This window comes from Rhinoderma darwinii, chromosome 1 (genome assembly GCF_050947455.1).
Source record: "Rhinoderma darwinii isolate aRhiDar2 chromosome 1, aRhiDar2.hap1, whole genome shotgun sequence".
NCBI lineage: Eukaryota > Metazoa > Chordata > Amphibia > Anura > Rhinodermatidae > Rhinoderma > Rhinoderma darwinii.
The window spans coordinates 286,764,384-286,778,411 of NC_134687.1; positions in this window are offsets into that span (position 1 = coordinate 286,764,384).

Sequence of the window (14,028 nt, forward strand, 5' to 3'; positions counted from 1 at the left end):
AATTGCCTGAAAATTAAACAGAGAAAGAGCATCAGCAATTTTATTATCAACACCTGGAACCTGGCGAGCCCTGAAGTGGATGTTATGCTGCAAACACCTCAGCACCAACCTGCGCAGAAGTATCACCACAGGGAGAGAAGCAGAGGTTAAGTGGTTCACAGCATGCACCACGCTCTCATTGTCTGACCAAAACAACACAGATGAGTTAGCCATAGCCCCACCCCACAGTTCAACTGCTACAATTAATGGAAACATCTCCAAGAGTGTCAGGTTACTACACCAGCCCCTGGCACGCCACACATCCGGCCACGGGGCTGCACACCATGACGTGCCAAAAATATCCCCGAAACCACAACTACCTGCCGCATCGGTGAACAGTTCAAAATCAACATTGGAAACTATATAACCAAAAAAAGGAAAGCAACAGAAATCTGCATACCCAAACGTCCAGGAGAAGTCGCACATACAAATATGTGTGGACAAATAGGTCGATTTCAGGGCGTGAAACCCTGACAGCATCAGAAATGCAATATAGAACCAAAAAAAGAAGAAGGATTGACGCTGAGAAGCTAGGAGATAGTGAATATACAAAAAATACTTTATTGACAATGATGACACCATATAAAAAGAATCCAAAAAACCACAGTAAAAACAGGGATATTTGGCTGATAAAAGTAGTCAGACCAAATGGCTATGCAAGACACAAGTAAATAAAGTGCATGTGCGTCCTTAAATGATGTAGTAGATGTATGTGTGCATACGTTAGATAGCAGTCTGTACAAGAAGCGTATAGTTATAAGGTATAACAAACTACATAGGGGTACAACAGATGATTTAGCAGTCATAGGAAGATAAATGTAGCAGCAAAAGTGCTAATTGACATACTGAATGCAAAGGAGCGAAAACATGCAGAGCAAAGTAAATGAAAAGGTAAGTGAAAATATTTTACCAACAAGTCAATAAGGTCTCACATACCCATGATGATTGAACGAAGTGAATGCAGCCAAAGTCCACCCCAACGCGCGTTTCGGCGCTAATGCCTTCGTCTGGGGGTGATCCCTGTTTTTACTGTGGTTTTTTGGATTCTTTTTATATGGTGTCATCATTGTCAATAAAGTATTTTTTGTATATTCACTATCTCCTAGCTTCTCAGCGTCAATCCTTCTTTTTTGGTTCAACATTGGAAACTGTAGGCGCTCTCCAGCATGTGCGCCCATTATAATCCTCCAGGAATATAGACCAAACTCTCAAATCCGCCCTAACCCCAGATGTAATACGAATCAGGTGGTGAGGAGAAGATACCCCCGCCGCAGACATTGACAGTCGGCAAGAGAAAATTCTACCCATCGGCATAATCCTGCTGGCAAAAACTAATAGGCCCGCCAAAGACTGCACCTGCCTCAGTTGCATCTTTTTAACAGACAATGCGAAAACCAACATGGCTTGTAATTTGTCAATTTTGTCAGCAGGCAGACTAAAAACCATCTGTAAGGAGTCAATCTCAATCCCTAAAAATGAAATCACAGTAACGGGACCTTCAGTTTTCTCCAGGGAAAGCGGAACGCCGAAACGACTAGCCAAAAACTGGAAGGAACTGAGTAAAAATTGACAACGCGGTGACGCAGGGGGACCCACAAAGAAAAAATCGTCCAAATAGTGTGTAACGGACGCAGCTCCGTTGTGCTCCCGAAGAACCCATTCAAGAAATGAACTAAACGCCTCAAAATAAAAACATGAAATGGAACAACCCATGGGAAGGCACATGTCGTAGTAATATTGCCCCTCCAACTGGAACCCCAACAAATGAAAGCAATCTGCATGAACCGGCAACAGCCGAAAAGCCGATTCGATGTCAGATTTCGCCATGAGGGCCCCCCGCCCGGAACTACAAACTAATTCTACTGCCCTATCAAATGAAACCTACGATACCGCCGCAATATCCCTGCTAATACCATCGTTAACAGAACTACCCTTGGGATATGACAAGTGATGAATTAAACGAAACTTTCCCGCTTCCTTTTTAGGAACCACGACGAGATGCGAAACACGGAGATTAGGAAAAGGCAAATCGGGAAACGGACCAGCCATGCGTCCCAAACTAACTTCCTTACCAACCTTGTACTTGACAACGGTTGGAAATTCGCTAGCTGACTTCAAATTGTTTGAAAAAGTTGGCACGGGGCTATAAACAAATGGTATGAAAAAACCAAACATGAAACCCGTTCTAAGTAGGGCGGCTTCCCCCACCCTGGGGTACTGATCTAGCCACTGCCACATCGCTCTGACGCGTACTGGGGTCCTAGACTCTACCAAAGTTCTGCGGCTTAGCGGGAGGAGGGGCTCGACGTGAGCAACGCACGGCAGCATGACCACCCCCGCAGTTGGAGCATTCATGCTTGAATTTGCAAGATCCGTAGAACTTGCAATGCCCCTCATTGAAGAGCCAGCAAGATCCAGACCGGCGCAATGCAGGGCCCCCAACCCCGGGAGAGGAACCTGAAAAGGACCCGGAGGAGGGGGCAGCGGGCTGAAAGAGACGCTGCAACATCATCATACACAACCACACATCCGTCGCTTTCGTGTCCCAACCTACCTCAGGACGCTGCGCCATTCTACGCCTAAATTCATCATAGCGCCACCATGCAGCGCCCCCGTGGGTCTTATAAGCGCTGAAAATTGTATCTAAGTACACAAACAACTGGAATGACTTCTCAGGTTACTTCTGCGAAACCACACATCCTAACACTGAAAACGCCTGCAACCAGTTATTAAAGGTACGCGCTACTTTCGCTTTAGACTGCACCCCCCTCTCAAAACGCCGCTCCTTATCGATAGTCACCAAATCCACTGACACCAAGGACCAAATATCCACATAATCATTTCTACATATTTTGTCCCTGGTGTCATCAGACAAGTGAGACCCGAGGGGCCTCCCGGTCTGCCTAGCACCGAACCTGGTCAAGATCCGCCCGGCGGCGGAGCCTGATCGGCTTCCGTAGCTGCCGGCAAGATGGCACCGGGTCAGGAGCTGATCCGGCGTCATCAGCGGTGGAAGTCAGCTGTACTGTACAGCTGACATCCACCTGTAACGGCAGGAACCGGAGCTAGCTCCGATCCCTGCCATTAACTCCTTTGATGCAGCAATCAAAAGTGATTGCTGCATCGTAGCGGTTACTAGCAGATCGCCAGCCCTGACAGGCAATCAGGACTGGCGACTGCTGTTATGGCAACAGGAGACACAATGGTCTCCTGCTCTGCCATTACGGAAGCCGATTTAGGCCCCGCCGGGAGGCGACGCCTAATCGGCTTGCTGTCAGTGAATGACTGACAGATCTAATACATTGCACTACATAGGTAGTGCAATGTATTAGAAAAAAAAAATCTGACCGTTGGACCTTCAAGTCCCCTAGTGGGACTTGAGAAAAAGTGTAAAAAAAAAGTATAAAAAAGTGCAAAAAATAAAAGTTTGAAAACAATAAAAGTTTCAAGTAATCAAATAAAACACAATCCCCCTTTTACTCTTAAGTCCTTTATTATTGAAAAATAATAATAAACCATATGTATTTGGTATCGCCACGACCGTAACGACCTGAGGTATCAAAATATTATATTATTTATTGCACGCGGTGAACAGCATAAAAAAAAAACGTTACCAGAGTTTCTGTTTTTTGGTCACTTTGCCCTACAAATATTAGAATAAAAAGTGATCAAAAAGTCGCACGTATCCAAAAATGGTACCTATAAAAACTGTAGCTCGTCCCGCAAAAAACAAGCCCTCATACAGCTCCGTCGATAAAAAAATTAAAAAGTTATGGTTCTCACAACTTGGCGACAGAAAAAATACATTCTTTTTACAAAAGTAATTTTATTGTGCAAAAAGTTGTAAAACATAAAAAAGTGCTATAAATTCGGTATCGCCGGAATCGTACTGACCCGCAGAATAAAGTTAAGATGTAATTTATAATGCATGGTGAACGCTGTATAAAAAAAAGTGAAAAAAGCTGTGCCAGAATTGCGGTTTTTTTGTTTATTTGGCATCCCAAAAAATAGGATAAAAGGTGATCAAAAAGTCGCATGTACCCCAAAATGGTACCAATAATAACTACAGCTCGTCCCGCAACAAACCAGCCCTCATACCGCTACGTTTATGAAAAATAAAATTAGTTATGGCTCCAATAAGTCAGGAAATAAAAAAATATGCAGTTGTGCTGGCCCGAGGGGAACATTTCTTCTGTTTTGAAGAGGCGATTTATCAAGGACCTAAAATTAGGGAACCAGGAAAGGGAGGGCCCAAACATATCCGCTGGAAGCGACGGTGCCCGTATTATACCAGGACAACACTTCCCAGCAAAATTCCCCAAACTGCAAAGGCGCGGAGTGTGGATCAAAAGGGGGATAATAAAGGACGCCATATATCAGTGAGACACCGGCCTGTGCAGAAAGGATTACTTCACAGCGTAACACACATCTATAGATCATTTTATTGTTTTTTTTTACCCCATTATTATACCACCTGACTATGCCCCTTATATACTCCGCCCGGCTTACATATGCCCTACATTATAAACGGAAACACCAGTAAGACTCCAAACAAAACTACTACCAAGCAAAATCCACGCTCCAAAAGCCAAATGGGGTTTCCTCCCATCTGAACCCTACAGCGTCCCCAAACAGCAGTTTCCTTCCACATATATGGCACCGTCATACCCGGGAAAACCCTTTTAGCAATTTTTGGGGTGTGTGTCTCCAGTGGCATAAGCTGGGCACAACATATTTGCCACTGAATGGCATATCTAGGGAAAAATATTTTTTTTTAATTTGCACCATCCACAGCGCATTCATTTATGGAAAAGACCTGTGGGGTGAAAATGCTCATTACACCTCTTAATAAATGCCTTGAGTGCACTGCAGCGTGGCTGATAGAAATTCTCATTCATTGCCATTTGCCAAGCCAGTGTCAGTGTGTGAATACGCTTTTAGAAGAGGCTCATCCCCGGCCGTTAACATAACAAACAAATAACAATCCAACTTGCAATACAGGCAGCCTTTGTAGTAGTAGTAGTAGTAGTAGTAGTAGTAGTACTACAAGGCCCAGCATTCGCTGAGTGCACTGCAGTGTGGCTGAAAGAAATTCTCATTCATTGCGATTTGCCAAGCCAGTGTCAGTGTGTGAATACGATTTTAGAAGGGGCTCATCCCCGGCCGTTAACATAACAAACAAATAACAATCCAACTTGCAATACAGGCAGCCTTTGTAGTAGACGTAGTAGTACTACAAGGCCCAGCATTCCCTGAGTGCACTGCAGCGTGGCTGATAGAAATTCTCATTCATTGCCATTTGCCAAGCCAGTGTCAGTGTGTGAATACGCTTTTAGAAGGGGCTCATCCCCGGCCGTTAACATAAATAACAATCCAACTTGCGATACAGGCAGCCTAGTAGTACCACAACGCCCAGCATTCCCTGAGTGCACCACGGCGTGGCTGATAGAAATTCTCATTCATTGCCATTTGCCAAGCCAGTGTCAGTGTGAATGCGCTTTTAGAAGGGGCTCATCCCCCGGGTTTTGATTCAACTTGCTGCACTCCAGCAGTGAAATGTCTGGTAAAAAAAAGGATGTGAAAGGACGGGGTAGAGGAAATAACACCCATGCCGTCTCCTCTTCCAGTCCAAATGTTGGATCTGTTGGTGCCAGACCCAGTACCAGCATTTGTGGCACAAGACATGTGCCCAGTTCCACTAGTAGCAGCAGCCATGTGCCTGCTGGTAGTAGTAGCAGTATCAGCAAGCCAGACTTGTCCTCCGGTGGGCGGGTTACTTTAGACAATACGGCCATTGTGGACTGGTTGGCTGGCTCGCGGTCATCTAAGCAGGAAGACTCTGACGATCTGGCTTCAAGCCAGGTTTTGTTGGATTCCAGATCCTCTACAGTTCCTTGGCACAGTGACAGTAGTAATATAGGTATTTCTAGTGTTTCCATTCCATCATCTATGTCTTCGCTCCCCCTTCCTAGCGGTAAGCCATCTTTCCTGAGAGTCCTAAGAGACATCTCCTCGGGTGCGAAGGAAGATACTGAACAACATTGTGATGATGATGATTTGTTTTCCGCGAGTCAGCCAACGGAGTGTGTTGCGGCGGTGGTGGAGGTGGAAGCGGTGTCCGAGACGCATAGCTGCGGTAGTGGGGGTGTTGGTGGTGGTAGCCGTGGTGGCAGACGCAGTAATGAGGGGGGGCATGGAGCCCGCCATGATGTCACATCACATTCACAACACAGTGACAGAAGTGACGGGGATGATGAGGAGGGCTATGATGTTGTTTTAGACAGGACATGGGAACCAGGTGATGAGGTGATGATGGCGTCAGAGGAGGAGGGTAGTAGTGGCGGCACTGGCCGTGATAAACAGCCAAGCCGAGGTAGGGGCAGAAGTCAATCTGCAAAACGTTGCAGCGGTAGGGTCAGCTCAGGAGCCGGTGACGGCGACACTGATGCTGGTGTAGGCTCCCGAAAAAAGCCTGCCAGACAAGGGGCAAGCTCGGGTGGTGGTGGTGGTGGTGGTGGTGGTGGTTGTGGACGTGGCACTATCTCTTTACGGTACTCTGCCGTGTGGCAATGTTTCTGTACCTTCCCTGAGGACGAAAACATGGCACAGTGCCGTATCTGCAAGCAGAAAGTAAGGCGTGGGCAGGGCAGCAATGTAGGAACTACCACTCTACGTAAACACATGGAGCGGCATCACAAGGCCATGTGGGACAATCGACATGCCCCACTATCATCATGTACATCTAATGAAGACGCCGCTGCTGCTGCGAGTCCCTGTCATCTAAGTAGTAGCCAGGCCTTATCTACCATGTCGTTGTCATCATCACTGTCATCTAGTGCTCCTCCTACGTCCCGTCAGTTATCCATTACGGAATCGTTGTCCAATAAGCTACAATATATACCCAGTCATCCACTTGTCGTGCGGCTTAATTCACACCTGGCTAAGTTGTTGGTGGTGCAGTCGCTGCCGTACCACCTGGTCGACTCGGCCGGCTTCAAGCAATTGATGGCGTGCGCTCAGCCTAGGTGGCGAATACCTAGCCGACATTACTTCTCCAAAACAGCTGTCCCTGCCTTGCACAAGCACGTGGAGGAAAAGGTGTGCCAGTCCTTGCAATTATCCGTGTGCAGCAGGGTACATGCCACCGTCGACACGTGGAGCAGCAACTATGGGCAGGGACAGTACATGTCTTTCACGGCCCACTGGGTCAATATTTTGCAGTCCGATGCACCACCGCAGCAATGCCAGGCATTACCACCTCCACGCTTGTATCTTTCTGGTTCAACTCCGGACACCAGGCGCCTACCATCCTCCTCCTCCTCCTTGGAGGTCTTCCCGTCCCCGACAGGACACAGCGTATCTTCCACTCCTCCTCCCTCCTCTTTTCATAGGTGCAAGGTGAAGCGCGACAACGCTGTCTTACACCTGCTGAGCCTGGGCGAGAAAAGCCACACAGGGCAGGAGCTGCTGCTGTGCATCAAGGAGGAAATCGCACGCTGGCTGTCTCCTCTGAAACTCACACTGGGCAATGTTGTCTCTGATAACGGCAAGAACGTTGTGGCTGCACTGCGTCTAGGTCACCTGACACACGCTCCTTGCATGGCACATGTGATCAATCTGGTCATAACACGCTTCTTAAAGTCATATGTTGGTTTGAAGGGTGTGCTGGCCATATCCAGGAGGGTTTGCGTTCGCTTTAGACGTTCGTATGCATTTAAGCACGCCCTCCTGGACTTGCAGCGTCAAAACAATCTCCCAGAACACAGCCTGATTTGCGACGTTCCAACACACTGGAATTCCACCCTGCACATGTTGGACCGTCTGTACGAACAGCGGAAAGCCGTGAATGATTTCCTCATGCAGCAGACGGGCAGCGTTTGGAGCCAGTGTAGTTTCGAGCTCAGGCACTGGCAGCTGGTTAGAGACGCATGTCGCGTTTTGAGGCCCTTTGAAGAGGGCACACGATTTGTGAGCCGTGACGCTAGCGGAATGAACGATGTTATGCCGCTGATATTCATTATGGAGCAAACGCTCACAGCGATGATTCAGCAAAGGATGGAGGAAGGATCACATCTGGCTATGGATGTTGAGGAGGATGAGGATGAGGAAACAGGACCTGAAGAGGTGCTGGATTTGGAGATGGAATCACAGGAAGGGATAGGGGACGAGGCAGCTGCACAACATGACAGTGATGGTGGTGATGACGAGTCTGACGACGACCTTGATGATGGACAACCAGGGCAATATGGGGCGGAGATGGAACCAACCGGGCCCTCTGAAACGCTGGCCAGGATGGCGAGCTGTATGCTTCGTTACTTGCGCGCTGACTGTCGTATTGTTAGCATGAAGCAAAGAGATGAGTACTGGATAGCCACACTTTTAGACCCTCGGTATAAAGCCAGAATGGGGGAGTTTTTTGCGCCTTCCGAGAGGGAGGCAAAATTGGCTTATCGAGAGAAGCTATGCAGCCAGCTTGTCACGGCTTTCAAACGGCAAACACCTGCTGCAAGCATGTCTGACCGGGGGGGCCACTCTCCGCTCCCCACTGTCTCATCGTTCCACCGCCTCTGGCAGAGCTACCTCTGCAATAGGCGGCAGCCGCGGCGGCAGCAGCAGCAGCCAATTCAGTTTGGAAAATATGATGACAACATTTTTACATCCAATACCCCGACCTGACACACATCGTAGTCACCAAAGGGATGTTCACCATCACCAGGTGCAGCACCTAAACAACCAGTTTCACTCGTACCTGGACTGTGCCCTTTCTCCGTCAGAAATGCTGATCCCAGACCCCATGGACTTCTGCGTCAGCAGATTGGATCATTGGCAAGAACTGGCCCAGTTTGCCATGGGTGTACTCTCTTTTCCACCCTCCAGTGTAGCGTCAGAGAGGGTATTCAGCGCGGCAGGGGGATTAGTCACCCCTAAGCGAACAAGATTGTCCGCCAACAGCTTGGAAAATCTCACGTTTCTGAAAATGAATCAAGCGTGGATCGGTGAGAATTTTAAAACCCCTGTGCCTGATGCCACTGATTAGATCTGACATTGCTGCTGCCGCCTGCTACTGCCGCCTGCTACTACGGGATTCTGTCCTGTCCACTCTTTTTTTTATGTGCTGCTGCTACTACTACTACTACCACCCTTGCTGTCTGTGTTGGCTACCTCTACTACCACCAATACACCTCCACTGCCGTCTGCTATAAGCAGGCCTGCCCCACCACAGGGCTTTGTCCTGTGACTGTCCAGTCTCTTTAATGTGCTGCTACTACTACCACCCTTGCTGTCTGTGTTAGCTACCTCTACTACCACCAATACACCTCCACTGCCGTCTGCTACAAGCAGGCCTGCCCCACCACAGGGCTTTGTCCTGTGACTGTCCAGTGTCTTTTAATGTGCTGCTACTACTCACCCTTGCCAATAAAAAGGGTAAATTTTTGGAGGGCTTGTCAAAAGCCATTGCTTGTTGCTTTTACATCCATGTATGGAAGAAACCCAGCAGGCATCTGCCAATAAAAAGGGTAAATTTTTGGAGGGCTTGTGAAAAGCCATTGCTTGTTGCTTTTACATCCATGTATGGAAGAACCCCGGCAGGCATCTGCCACCATAAAGGGTAAATTTTTGGAGGGCTTGTCACAAGCCATTGCTTCTTCTTTTACCACCTTATATGTATGAACCCTGGCAGGCATCAGCCGCCTAAAATGGTTAATTTTTGTACCTTTTTTAACAATGCATTAAGCATACAACATGCACAAGTGCAGTGGTTTCTGTTATCACCGTGTCCCATCCGTTTTCCTATAGCCATACATGTTGGCGTAACTTTGACACTAACTTTGCCTTAAAGACAGCTCAAAAGTACTTGGATACACTCATGGGTGACCTAAGAGTGTTATACAGGGCTTCTAGGGCTTTTAAACAGTGTCATACACGATTTTTAGGGGCTTTCTTGTATTACAGGTTCGGTCAGAACTAGTTCGGTCCGAATCGAACTTTTTCACGAAATTCGGCGAACCTGCCGAACCGAACTTTTCATAAGTTCGCTCATCTCTAGCAGTGGCTATATGTGCAACATTTCGTTAGACCTTCATCGGGCACTAAAGAAAAAACATATACATACAATTTAGTATAATATAAACATACCATGAAAAGATACAGGATGTATGGTATTGAACATTTTGAGATATAATACAAAAAGTTCGTACAAAACAGATGTACAACATAGGAGGATAAAAAAGAAGGAACGGTATCTAGCATCTTGTGGCAGTTAGTTCTGTTTTACATATCGAAGTTGTAGTTTAAGGAAGCCAGGCAGTATATAGAATATATTACGAGTATAATAAGACATAATATCGTATCAATCCGTCATAGTGTGTTGGTGAAATATACAGTGTGAGCAGTGGGTCATAAGGTTAGCTTAGTTTAAGGTACGCTCAATAATGACAACACGATCCATGAGACCACAGCATGATACAACATATAGCAGCATAATATCACATACCTGAGACATACTGGGGACTGTTTTCGCGAAGCTGGCGCTCTGTAAATAATGGCGGTTTACTGCTTTCATTGGCGCTAGTTTTCCCTGTCCGTGGTGGCTGTATTTATGTCCAGGGGGAGAGCATGGAGCTGGTGCTCCGATGTGTGTGCCGACGTCATATTGTGCATCGGCGCATGCGCAGTGGAGTGCATGGCAAGATGGCCATGCGTTGCACAGAGTATTGGGAAGGAGGCGTGGAGCGCAAACAGACGCACCTGATTGTCGTCAGAGGCGGCGTTTCATAGGAGACTTAACAATGCAGACTCCTGTATCGCGGTGTGGGTGTGGACATGATGGTAAGTAAAAATAGATGGTGATAAGCATGAATCAGAGGGGAATCTATAGTATAGGATGGGGTGTATGGCTGGACAGTGATGTTAGGTCCAGATGGTGTACAGAGTATTATCATGGGGCGGAGTGTGGAACAATATGGAAAGTGAATCTATAGGGAAGCAATTTAGAAGCAGGATACTGAATCATGGAGGGTGTTTGAGATGAACTTACTCTATTATGCCCTACTAATAAAGGATACATGAAGGTGTCGTCTGGGTCAAATTGACGGAAAAGCAGTCCCCGTTGCGGTATAGTAAGGCTCAGCGAGTCTAGGATGGGAATAAAATGTGTATAAGTACATAATAAAAATATCTTCAACAACAAACGGAACGTCATTTGATTACAATTGGCTATTGGTGCGGCGGAATTGAAATGATACATAAATGTATACATAACCTGGTAGATGAACTTTACAGGAAACTGCTAATTTCATATTTCCTATTAAGGCCTTTGGGTTCCAGGGTCTGGAGTTTGTGTATCCAGAACGCCTCCCTACGCTTTAGATGTTTGATTCTGTCGCCTCCTCTTCTCGGAGCTGAAACGTGTTCTATCACTTGGAACATCAGTTGTGAGATGTTGTGTTGGTATTTGGAAAAGTGTGCAGGGATGGGTAGTAACGTTTTACCACAGCGTATATTCGATTTGTGTTAGCCAATCCTATCTTTAATGCGTTGTGTGGTTTCCCCTACATACGCCAGGCCGCAGGGACATTTGATAATGTATATTACGAAGTTAGTATTGTAGGTGAAGTAGTCACGGACAGGGATGCCCTGGCCAGAAAGAGGGTGGGGAATTTTGTCTCCCCTAATAATGTGTGAACACTGGAGGCAAGACCTGCATGGAAAAGTTCCCATCTTGGGTGTGTTAAGGAAGGTCTGTCTAGAGGGTCTTGTGGATGAGCTGACGTCTGCTCTAACAATTTTGTCCCTAAGGTTTTCGGTTTTTTTGGAACAAGGGAGAAAAGGGGATTTGAATTCTTCAATTTGAGGGTATGCTTTTCTGAGAAGGGGCCAGTGTTTCCTAATTATGTGGTGAATTTTGTATGCGCACGGGTGGTATACGTGTATGAAGGGAATGCGTTTTGGTTTCTCAATGGTCGTGGCGTGTTGGGTAATTGTGCTGACTACAATTTATTTTCCGGGTAGCCTCTTTCACGGAATTTGCCAATCATGTTCTCAATTCTATGATTGCGTAGAGAAGGATCGTCGACAATGCGAGAGACATGTGTGTATTGGGATCTTGGTAGTGCATTTTTTGTGGCTCGTGGATGGCAACTCGAGTAATGGAGCAGGCCATTTTTGTCTCCTTTGTGTATAGGTCTGTGCTTAGTTTACCATCTTCGTCCTTTTTAACTAGTGTGTCTAGGAAGCTTATTTCTGCCATATCTTGGCTGAGTGTGAATTGTAGCTCGGGCCAAACATTGTTGAGATAGGACGTGAAGGGCCTGGCTTGGCTGCCGGACTGGATGGCTGTGTGAGTGTAGCTCCGCACTGCACAAGCGACTTCCACCACATTGTACCTCTGTACCTACCCAGAACTAACCTCATCAGGTAGCGATTACCTCCTAAGATGCCCAGGAGAAAGAAGTCCGTCGCCAGACCGGCGAAATTAACAGATTTTTACCTCCCGCACCAACGCATGTAGGAACAAGATGGCGCCGACGATTGCTCTCAGGCCGGCTCCCTGGTGTCTGACCCGGGTGCTCCTCCTTCGCCTCCTGCTGCCCTCCCGAGATGAAGCGGCTCAGTGCCGGCTACTCCACAGTTGGGGACCGCACATGCTGGCAACTCACCTCTGGCATCATGTCTGCCTTCTCCGGGACCCCGCGGGCGCCACCTTGGGGAAACGCCACGTGGCTCACAGCCCCACTCTCCTCCATCTCCTGACTCTCGGAGCCCTGTGAAGCAGAAGCAACGTCTGGAACCGGAGGTAAGAGATAACCTTGCTACACACACTGATCCTGTCATACCTCTTCAGACAGAATGGCTTGAATCTGTGCCTCCCTCCTCTAATTTCATTACTGAACTCTCACTTAAAATGATGCTGCAAGATTTACAACGTTCCATACATGCTGGTTTTGCCCAACTGCTCAAACCTATGTCCGATGCTATCCATGAGATTGAGGACAGAGCACAGCATACAGAATCAAAAATTAGTGAATATGCAACATCGCATAACGCCCTAATTGATGCTCATTATGACCTGGAGGCGGATGTGTCGCAGATGAGAGCGGAGATCGCTGATCTGGAAGACCGATCGCGCCGCAACAACGTCAAGTTTCGGGGAGTCCCGGACACCGTGACCGCAAAAGACCTGACACAATACATTCAAGGGCTGATGACAGCATTGCTCCCCAAATATACCCATAGAGATCGAATAATTGATAGAGCTCATAGAGTTCCGAAACCGAAGCACTTAGTGGAAGAAATACCGAGGGATGTCCTTGCGCGCCTACACTTTTACCACATCAAAGACCTCTTCATGTCAGCATCCAAACAAAAAGATGCATTTCCCGCTCAATACAAGTCGGTTTCCATTTATGTGGATCTTTCAGCGGTTACCCTCCAACTTCGGAGACCGCTTTCCCCCATCACTGCGGCACTCCGGGACAATGAGATCCTCTACAAATGGGGCTTCCCAGTTCGTCTGCTGGTCCACAGAAATAATTCGCTGCATGTGATAAAGTCTTTGGATGAAGTGTCTTCTTTGCTGCAGACATGGAATATCTCAATTAAGCCTTCTTTACCAGCTTTGACACCAGCTTCTGAAGCTCCTCTTCGACATGCGAGGGACGACTGGAAAGTGGCCAAATCTCGCAACCGTGCAAAGCGCTGAGGTACTGTATACATATATCTGCAACAGTGCTTTTTTTTGACGGGTCATCCAGTCTACAAGCTGACTTTCTTCCTTTGCCTTCCTGAACACTGGTTTTGTTCAGCTGTTATTTTTGTTTTGTTCTCATGGACAGTCCTAATTTACCATGTGTTACACTGTTACGTGCAGATTTTCTTTTGTCCGACATTGTCTCATAATACTTACCGTGCTCCTAATGTCTCCGATCTCCTTGTACCTCCAGGTGTGTGTGAATATGTACTTATCACGCCAGTGATTTCTCTGTCAAT